We start from the raw sequence: 9,400 nt of genomic DNA, 5'->3' as shown, positions 1-9,400 counted from the left end.
GGGTGATGGGAAGGCTGGGATGGCCCCCAACAGCCCTGAGGGTGCCTTTGCCAGTCTCGGTCTTTGCCCCAACAGGGCTCAGGAGCGAGGGAGCCTGTTGCCTCCGGGTCACCAGTTCACATCTAGTCGAGGGGCCACAACTCGGTCCCGTTGGCTGGGCATGCGGAGGCCTGTGCCCGGGGAGGTCAGGGCGCTCACTTCCGTCCCCACTGGAAAAGCCTCGTTTCACAGAAGGGAAACTGAGGCAGGTGCCACATCGGGGTCAGAGCATAGGAACTCCTGGCTCCCAGTCCCATACCTGGGGTGCTTTTCACAGAGGAATCCTGGTTACTTCCCCTGGCACATTTTTGGTTTCCTCTATGTCGGGACAGGCTGGATGATGTGAGAGAGGCCTCAGGTACCGGATGGAGCAGAAGCTGCTTCCATCAGGACCGGCTTGGAAATGCCTGGCACCTTGGGGCTAGCCCAGGCCTGTCCCTTTAAACCCAGGTGCCCTGGGTTTCGCCAGGGACCGAGTTTCCCAAGCAGAGGAGGTCCTCACCCTCCCGGCAGCTGGAACTGACACATGGAAACGATCAAGGAGAGGTTGTTTGCTCCCCAGGGTTTGCACAGCTTGGACGCTGTGTCCTCAGGAGACAGAGCCAGCCTGGCGCCGGGCGTGGTCTGGGAAGGCTCTGTGCTGACGGGCCATTGGCCTCATGTGGGGGTTGCTGGGCCCAGATCCGCTCCAATCTCCTGCCAGCCAGGTCCCTCCATTCTCTGCCAGCCAGCAGCATGGGCCGTGCACAGAAGCTGCATCAGGATCACCTGATCTTGCCTCCCCTGGCCCTCAAGCCACATAGCACAGGTGTGCCGCTGTGAAGCAGCAGGGAGGGGGGAGTGTTGACCTGGGAATGGGCCATGGGGATGGGAGACCTGAGAGCCTGTCACCTGAGCCAGGAGGGGGCGGGGAGGTAACACCTCTGCCCAGGAATGTGGACGGAGGCTGCAGCAGGGAACCTGCTGGGGGGTTTAGTTTCAGTTTGGGGCTGGTTGGAGGAACACAGGGAACCCCAGGGCTGGGGTCTAAGCTCCCTGCTCCCCCAGAAGGACTTGACTGAGGGGTCCTGGGGCTACCCACAAGCTCTGTTTTGGACTGTGTTCCTGTTGTCCAATAAACCTTCTGTTTTACCGGCTGGCTGAGAGTCTCAGTGAATCCCAGGAAGGGGGGTGCAGGGCTCGGACTCCCCCACACTCCGTGACAGCCGCATGCACTGTACTTACAGCTGGAGCACCCACGGGAAAAATGAGTGGGTGCTCAGCACCCACCGGCAGCCCTGCGGATCCGCTCCTCCCCCTCCCCCCAGCACCTCCCGCCTGCCGCGATCAGCTGCTCAGGGGGTGCTTACAGGACCGTGGAGGAGCAGGGGCAGGAAGAGGCGAGGTGGGGACTTGGGGGGAGGAGGGGAATGGTGGGGAGGCCAGGGGTGGAGCCGGGATTGAGGACCCCCTGGGAAGTTGGTGCCTCTGCCTACACACTGCACACTTAGACCCCGTATAGCCACGTGCCGCACCCACGCAGTAGGGTCACGAGCCGCGTGCACCCGGTTTGCAACGTCCACGTGACACACACACGGTGCCGAATCACCGTGCCCACACGTGCACCCTCCGTCCTCCGACACACAGCTGCAGCAGTGGCATGCTGGGCGGGCACCTGGGCCAATGGCCCGTCGGCACAGAGCCTTCCCAGACCACGCCCGGCGGGGCAGCGTCAGGGAGGATAGAGGGTGCATCTGCTTAGGTAGCGCCCTACTCAAGATCCAAGAAGGGGGGAGGTCTGTCTAGAGTGTGTCTATGGCCCCTGCATGGCCTGGTGTCTGGTCTTTCGTGTATTTCTCCAGGGAGGCAGGTGCTGGGGGACTCGCTCAGGGCATCTGGCAGAGACAGGAAGTGCCCTGGCTTTGCTATGTCCCTGGTTAATGTGCTAACAGCTGGGCCACCCGATCCTGTGCCCCAGGCCGTCTGCTACACGCTGCAAGCCCCACGGGGGGCTGAGGTCCCATGCCCAGGCCAGGGTATCCTTGCTCCACAGGGCCGGTGCCGTGTGACAGCACACCAGGGCTGGGGTGGGGAAAACCGGGCGCCGCCGGGCATCCCGCGCGCCGTGGGGGGGAACAGAGGCCTCGGGGCAGCCCCAGGCCCCTGCCCAGACAGGTTCGCTCTGGTGTTTCAGGCCTGCTCAGCAGCGCTGCCTACATAACGCTGGTGCCACTCACCCCAGAGACGATCAGGCCACTCGCGGCCTCCGCGGGCAACATCACGGCCCTAGGCGTCAGCACTGGTGAGTGGCACACGGGTCCCCAGCGATGGGCAAGGCCCCTCTCAACCCACACACCCAGCGCCTCTCTCTAACCCCTGCCCCCCAAACTGCCTGACCTGCATCAATCCCCCTAGACCACCTGGCCCGCGTGTGTCCATCCCCCACAGACTGGGGGAGGCATGTCCATCCCGCCCCACCAGCACTTGACTGGCATCCTCCCCTCCCCCCGGAACATCTGACCCCCGGCCATCCCCCCAGGCCACCGGACCTGTTTCCATCTGCCCCCCCAACTCCCCACGGCCTGACCTGCACCCATCCCCTGCTGACGCTCGACTGCCTGCTCCAAGCCCTCAGCCAGAGCCAAGTCTCCTGGGGGAGGGGGTCTCCCGAGTGCACATGGGCGCGGCTGGCAGCCCCGCGGGACGCCCCATGGTTGGCAGCAGCAGCAGAGGGGTCTCTGGAGTGCTCCCGAAAGCCTCTGGCTGGCTCGGCGGCCCCCGGGGGGACCTCAAAGCGGGCACCGAGCCCAGCAGGCTCCCAGCCCGTCCTCGCGGTCTCCTCTCTGCCAGGCTACGAGTGGAACAGCGTCCTCTGCGGCCAGGATGCTGCCTGCGGGGCCCTCCTCCTCTCCCCCGGCAGCTGTCTCTGCTGGACGGCAGAGAGCACCGGACACTGCCAGCCACCTCTCCCCAGCACCACAGGCAAGCTGCCCCAGGCCCCCGGCCCGAGCCCTGTCCCAGGGCCAGGAGCCATGGGAGGGGAACTCAGTCCCCTGGCTGGGGCATCCAGCTCGGCTGGGTTTCCTCCTGGGTCCATGGCAGCAGGGTCTGTTGCTGCTGCAGTGAAGGCTGCTCAGTAACGTAAGGTCACCTCTGTCCTGTGTCCCGGGGCGGTGCAGGTTTTCCCCCTCCAAGGCCGATAGGGAGTAGTTGATCAGACCTGGCCTCTGGAGGAAATCTGTCACTCCGCATTGTGGACATCAGCATGGGAAGTCTCTCTCTCAGGCTCTCCCCTGGTTGCCGTCGCTCCTCTCTGGGGTTGGACAGGGCTTTGTAGCTCCATGGTTCCACCGTCCGGTCTCTGTCAGACTAGCGCTCGCTCTGCATGGGAGTCCCCAGCAGTCCAGCTTGCTGCTGGCACAGACCTGTCCTTCCTGCCCTTATTCGTTGTGCTTTAGGAAGGGCTGACGCCTTCTGACAGCTGGATTTTTATCTGGGTTGGGGTCCCCCTGTATTTCCCATTACTCCCCTTTGAAAGCCTCCCCCACCCTCCCTCCATGCCCACAAGCCCTGCATCATGGCCTCTCTCCCACTGAGCCGGGGCTTACTGCTGTGCCCTCCAGATGCCATCACAGCTGCTCTGAGCTCTGGCTGGGGTGGGGGTTCAGATTTTCTTCTTCCCTCCTCTGGGGCCTGGCCTCCTGCCTTTGGTGACCCAGCGAGTGAGGCACCAGGCTGATGTATCAAACGGGACTGACCCCCGCAGGGCAGGAGGAAGGGGCATGAGACAGCTGCGTTTTGGCCATCAACAGGTGCCAGTGAGCTTAAAGTTTAGCGACCAAGTTCCCAGGCTCCACACAAGACCCCTGCCTGCTTGCATGGAAGCGCCAGGCTCCTGTGAGCAGCTGGCTCTTGGCCAGACCGTGCTTTCGGCTGCGCAGACGTGATGTGAGCCTGACGGATCTTCCTCTCTTTGCTCACAGAGAACAAGGGAAAGTTTGGAGCCAAAGCCAAGCGAATAAAGCAGCCTGAGGCCTGTGCATGTGAGTATGTGTCTGCTTGGGAGCTCCCTGGGCTTGGACTGAGCTGTCCCATGCTGCAGGGTCGTACCCAGCACTTCCTTACAGCCCCATAGTATTTCTGGCCTGTTGGAGGAGGAAAACCTTCCCCCCTGTGACCCGATGCAGCACTGTGCGTTTCCCTCCCGCACTGGGAGTCGGCAGGCAGCCTGGAACAAGTGTTGCAAGAGCAGCCACGTGCCTGCCTTCGTCTGCCCGGGCTGGGGGCCCCCCCGTCCGTCCTACAAAGCAGAGCAGGGTTTGGAAAGGGAGGTGGGGGATGCCAGGGTTCATTTGCTCAAACCGCTCGCAGGGCGTGTGTGCAGTGACCAGAACAAACACAAGCCAGCTGTCTGGGGTGGTGTAGACACAACAAAGGCTGCAGCTTGGCAGGGGGTTGGACTAGATGGCCTTTGCGGTCCCTTCTAGGTCTGGATTCTAGTCTAGGATTCCAACCAGCGCCTGACACACAATGCCGGCCGCCACCACCCAACTCATCGGTTCCCGGCCATGCCGAGGGAGGGGGGAAACAACCAGGGCAGCAGGTGCAGGAAGGAGAGAACCTAGTGCACAGGCAGCTGATCTAATAGGCCATGCAGCCTGGAGGGAATACCACTGCTGAAGTGCCCTGGCCTGCACCCGGTTGCACCCAGAGCTGCCCTGCATCCGGCTGACTGTGGGTCTGTGCGTCCTGCGGCTAGGCCCAGCTCAGACAGTGGTCGTTCTGATCAAGCTAGCGCACTAAAAATAGCAGTGTGGCCGCCTAGGTGGGGGCTCGGCTTAGCCACCCTGGTACAACCCCACCCGAGAGCCTAGGCTTGTGCTTGGACGGTTCGCTCAAGCCGCCATGGCCACACCGCTTCCGTTAGCACTCTAGCCCACTCACAGCCAGCGCCTGGGCTTCCACCAGACTGGGAATCAAACTTCAGCTTCCCGGGAGATGGCATCTCCCGCAATAGCGAGGCAGGGATGTGAAATCCCTCAGGTGCATGACGCATAGAGTGCCAAGGGCTTTCATGCAGCCCCTTTCCTCTGAGGATCTCCAAGCACTGCACATCATGCAACCAAGTGGTAAGAGCATGAACCGTCAAAAAGCTCATTCTGCTCCCCTGCCAGCCCCCAACATTTAGCCCATTAGCAAAGCCCCATCTGACTTGGCGCATGACCTGGGCCACGCTACACCCCCTAGAGTCTGTACACCCCCCATCTGCACACCAGATATCACAAAACCTTCCTCGCAGGGGGCACTGAGAGAAGTGATTCATATGTGCAAGGTGCGCTGAGATCCGTGGCTGAAAGGCAGCAAACTATATCGGCAAAACACCATCATTGGCTGGGAGGATTGGGGCCCGCTCCCCAAATTGCCAAGTGAATGCCCCTGTCACGGAGTCCCTGGGCGATGCTCTGGACCTGCTCCCCATGAAGCCAGTCAGGACTCTGGGGCAGTCGCCTTTCTGTGAGCAGCCTGTCTTCAGGACACGCAGCTCACTCAGCTTCCACCTTCCTGGGTCTGACCTCGGAGCATTCAGCATCCTCTGCCCCTCCGTGCGCTTCCCACAGCGAGTCCGCTCAGGCGGGGCTCCTGGGGAAGCCAGAGGGTCCTGCACCCCAACTTCGCAGTCAGACGTGACTCTCAGCCAGCCAGTAAAACAGAAGGTTTATTAGATGACAGGAACATGGTCTAAAACAGGGCTTGCAGGTGCAGAGAACGGGACCCCTCAGCTGGGTCCATTTTGGGGGGCAGTGAGCCAGACAATCACGTCTGCACTTCACTCCATGTCCCAGCCAGCCCCAAATTGAAAACCCCCTCCAGCCCCTCCTCCTCTGGGCTTTGTTCCTTTCCCGGGCCAGGTGGTCACCTGATTCCTTTGTTCTCCAACCCTTCAGCTCTCACCTTGCAGGGGGGAAGGGCCCAGGCCATCAGTTGCCAGGAAACAGGGCGTTGGCCATTCTCTGTGTCCAGACCCCTGCCCACACCTGCCCTCTAGGGCTCTGCAATGATCATACACCCTTACTCCACCCCTTAGATACTTAAGAACTGCCTAGCGGAAACTGAGGCACCCCCACACTATTCAGAGGAAACATTAAGAACAGTCCCACTTCGTCACAGCCCCCACCACATTAAAGAACCCAGCATTATGGGAATGATTCATTCCTGTTACATAAAGGCAATGCCTGGTTTGAGACCCTCAACTACTCAGCCATGGTACAAAAGTCATTCCTGTTTGCCAGCAGTCAGCGCTGAGTACTTGAGTATGTACTGATGGATGGTTACAGGTAGGAAAGTGATTCCTGGCTGTGCTCCTGTCCCTTTCTTTTGGGGGCTGTCTACACTAGGAAATACTGGACCCTTAGTTCTCCATGCTTGCAGTGTCCCTCATTGTAGCTGTTAAGTGCAGACCTTGCAGCAGCTCAGAGAACAGGGGACCAAATAACCCGCATTCTCTCAGTGTCTCCAAGTCAGACCTGGTTAGTTCAGCCCTGCAGAGCCGGCAGAGCAAACCAGCGCTCACTGCACAGATCTGTGTGCTGATTTTGTGGAGACATGAGCAGTTCAAGGATTTTTAAGGGGACAAGAAAGGGTTTGGAGAAGCCAGTCCAGGGTATCTCTCTATACAATGACATCCAGTCAGTCCCCAGTAGCATGCCTGGTAAAAGTACCACCCAGAGGAGGCTTCCGCTGATGTATACATTGGAAAAACTTATACCAAAGCTACTGAGAGAATTAACATTAATAGGGAGTTGTCATGCATCCATCTCCTGTTACTTTACAGAAGCGAACGCTTTTGGGAAGAGTAGTTCACTGTGTGTGTAGTTGTCTCTTTTAGGGTAATTAAAAAACTTTGACACATTCTACTACAACAGGGGACCCTGTTATACAGTAATTTTTAAAGCCATTTTTCTTGTTTCACAACCCGCTTACCCGACCTCCATGTTGAAAGCGTAGCTTGTGCGTGTAAGCGGCCTGCAGCACGTTGCTGATTATGTAGTTTGATAAACATCAGCTGCCTTATTAATAAAATGGCTTTAATCTTTTAAAAACAGCTTCTAATTATCGCTTTTCTAAATATTTTTCTACTTGGCAGGTTTTTGAAGACAAAAGCGGCTTTCAACTGAATGAGATTCTTCCATATGTTTCTCTTCTTTTCTGCATCATAAAAGCATTTACAGCTTCTGCTGCTGTGGGGCAGGGGTGGGGAGACGAAATCTGTAGCTTCATTTTTTTACCATGTTTTAGTCCCTTAAAAAAAATCAATGCTAAACTGAAGTTGCAAAGATGTTTTATGTTTTAAATATATGCAACCTGCTGCAGCGAGGACACCGTGAAGAACGGCAGCCGTCAGCAAAAAGCCAAAATAAAACTTCAGCAAAGGAGCGAATTCCTGTCCATATTTGAATGTGTATCATAAAAAGAGGACGCTCATAAAATATTGAAGTGGTGTAGCAGCTTGTGTGTGCTGGCGGAGGAGAATAGCTGATAAAGAGCGTGTAGTTTAAATACGAGGCTATAAATACCAGCTTCTGCCTGTTAAATGTCAAGGTGAAGAATGACATTAAAAGTTAAGTTTTGAGAGGACACAGGTGGAACAAATGCAAGTATTCCTGAGACCAGTACAACAGCTCAAGATGCTCAAGGAGCAGAGGTTAGCAGCAGCATGCTCCAGTGGATAATAGGGCACCAGAGCTAGTTTCTAATCCTGGTTCTGTGACCGACCGGCTGTGCAACGTTGATCAAGTCCCCTCTCCAGGCACTCTGTCTTGTCTATTTAGTTCATACGCCCTTTGGGAGCAGGACCAACCACGCTCTTACAGTGTTTGTACAGAGACTGGCAGAATGGGGGCCCACTTGTATTTGGGCCTCTAGGTATTACTGTAACACAAATCTAATCAAGAACTGTTTAGGAAGGGTAGCCACTGTGAGAGCAGATAGTCAAAAGTACTCAGTGCTGTTCATCCACAGCGTTGAACAGTGGACAAGTAACATGCACCTGCTCTGATGAACAGAGAAAGTGTAGGAGTAAGAGGAGAGCGACTTGCCAAAGGTCACCCAGCAATTCAGCGGCAGAGCTGGGAAAACCACCCGATCACCCAAGCCCTGTGTCCTGGACAACACTGCCTCTCCAGCGCAGCAATTGCCAGCTCTATGGAGAAAGCTGGGGGACTCTTCCCTGGTCTTTAACGAAGTTGTGCCAGCTTACAGCCAGAGTTAACTTGACTAACGCCAACTAGGAGGTTTTAATACCAGCTTTTTAGCAGAGAGAGGAGAAATCCCTTGACTGAAAACACAAATGGATACGTAGCCTCCCAGCATTTACAGCTTGCAGAGGTTCCTATTTTAATCACAGCTGGTTCCTGTGAATGACCCTCCCCTTTTGGTTAGTGATGTCACTGTTGAACTGGTTTTGGAGCCCCCTACATTCATTCATCCAGAAGGACCCCAAGGAGCGAGCGCTTCTGCAGTACATACTCCTATACCCTAACCCAAGATTCGGTATAAGAGTTCAAACATTGGGTGATGTTTTCATGAGGCTCTGGGGCTACATCCCCTCCCACTAGAGAACGCAGCTAACGGGGGGTTTATACTAGAGCTGAAATTGCACGTTCTGGCTGGGGCAGTTCTGCTTGTTTAACCCTCTGTGTCTAAATCCAGATTCAGGGAGCTGAATACGTAGCCCAAGTTTCAGCCACGCTACGCTCCCACTGGAGTTGAGCATCCCCTCTAAGCATCCATGGCGCAGATGTCTAACGTGGCCAGGCGAGCTAGGGACTGACGCTGCACCTGTCATCCTCCTATCACAGTGGGAGGGGACAGTTTGGTTAATAATTTACCAGCAATTAGCTTAACACAGCAGGTTACCTGCCCACCACTTCCATAAGTAAGTTAACCATAAAATGTAACGGACACTCATGATAAATTTCAGACAAGCAGCATAGGGAACAGACCTTGGCCCCCCAGCACATGAACACTGCTCCTTTATACACAGTCTTGGTCGCCCTCGGATGCAGCCTTCCCAGTGCTTGTGAAGCAGCAGCATTATTCATGTCTGATGCGTAAAGGTGAGCCAAAACTACGGCCATTTTGTGACTAGTATTTTAATAACCACTGGTAAACTCTGCCCTTAACCTCAGTTTCCGCCTCCAGTAATCCCATGCATTATGTATTCAAAGTAAGACCTGCCGCGCCCCTTTCCTTTATACAAGGAAACTAGGGAAAATGTCACTGTTTAGTCAAAACTGTCTTAGAAAAGTCTGTGCCCTCACAGTTGCAAACGGAACAAGCCCTGTTCTGTTTAAAGACAGAAAAAACCAAGCCCAAAGTTACA

The sequence above is a fragment of the Caretta caretta genome, chromosome 3 (genome assembly GCF_965140235.1).
Source record: "Caretta caretta isolate rCarCar2 chromosome 3, rCarCar1.hap1, whole genome shotgun sequence".
NCBI classification, from domain to species: Eukaryota; Metazoa; Chordata; order Testudines; family Cheloniidae; genus Caretta; species Caretta caretta.
The sequence above is the reverse complement of the archived record's forward strand: the minus strand, read 5'-3'. Positions refer to the sequence as shown.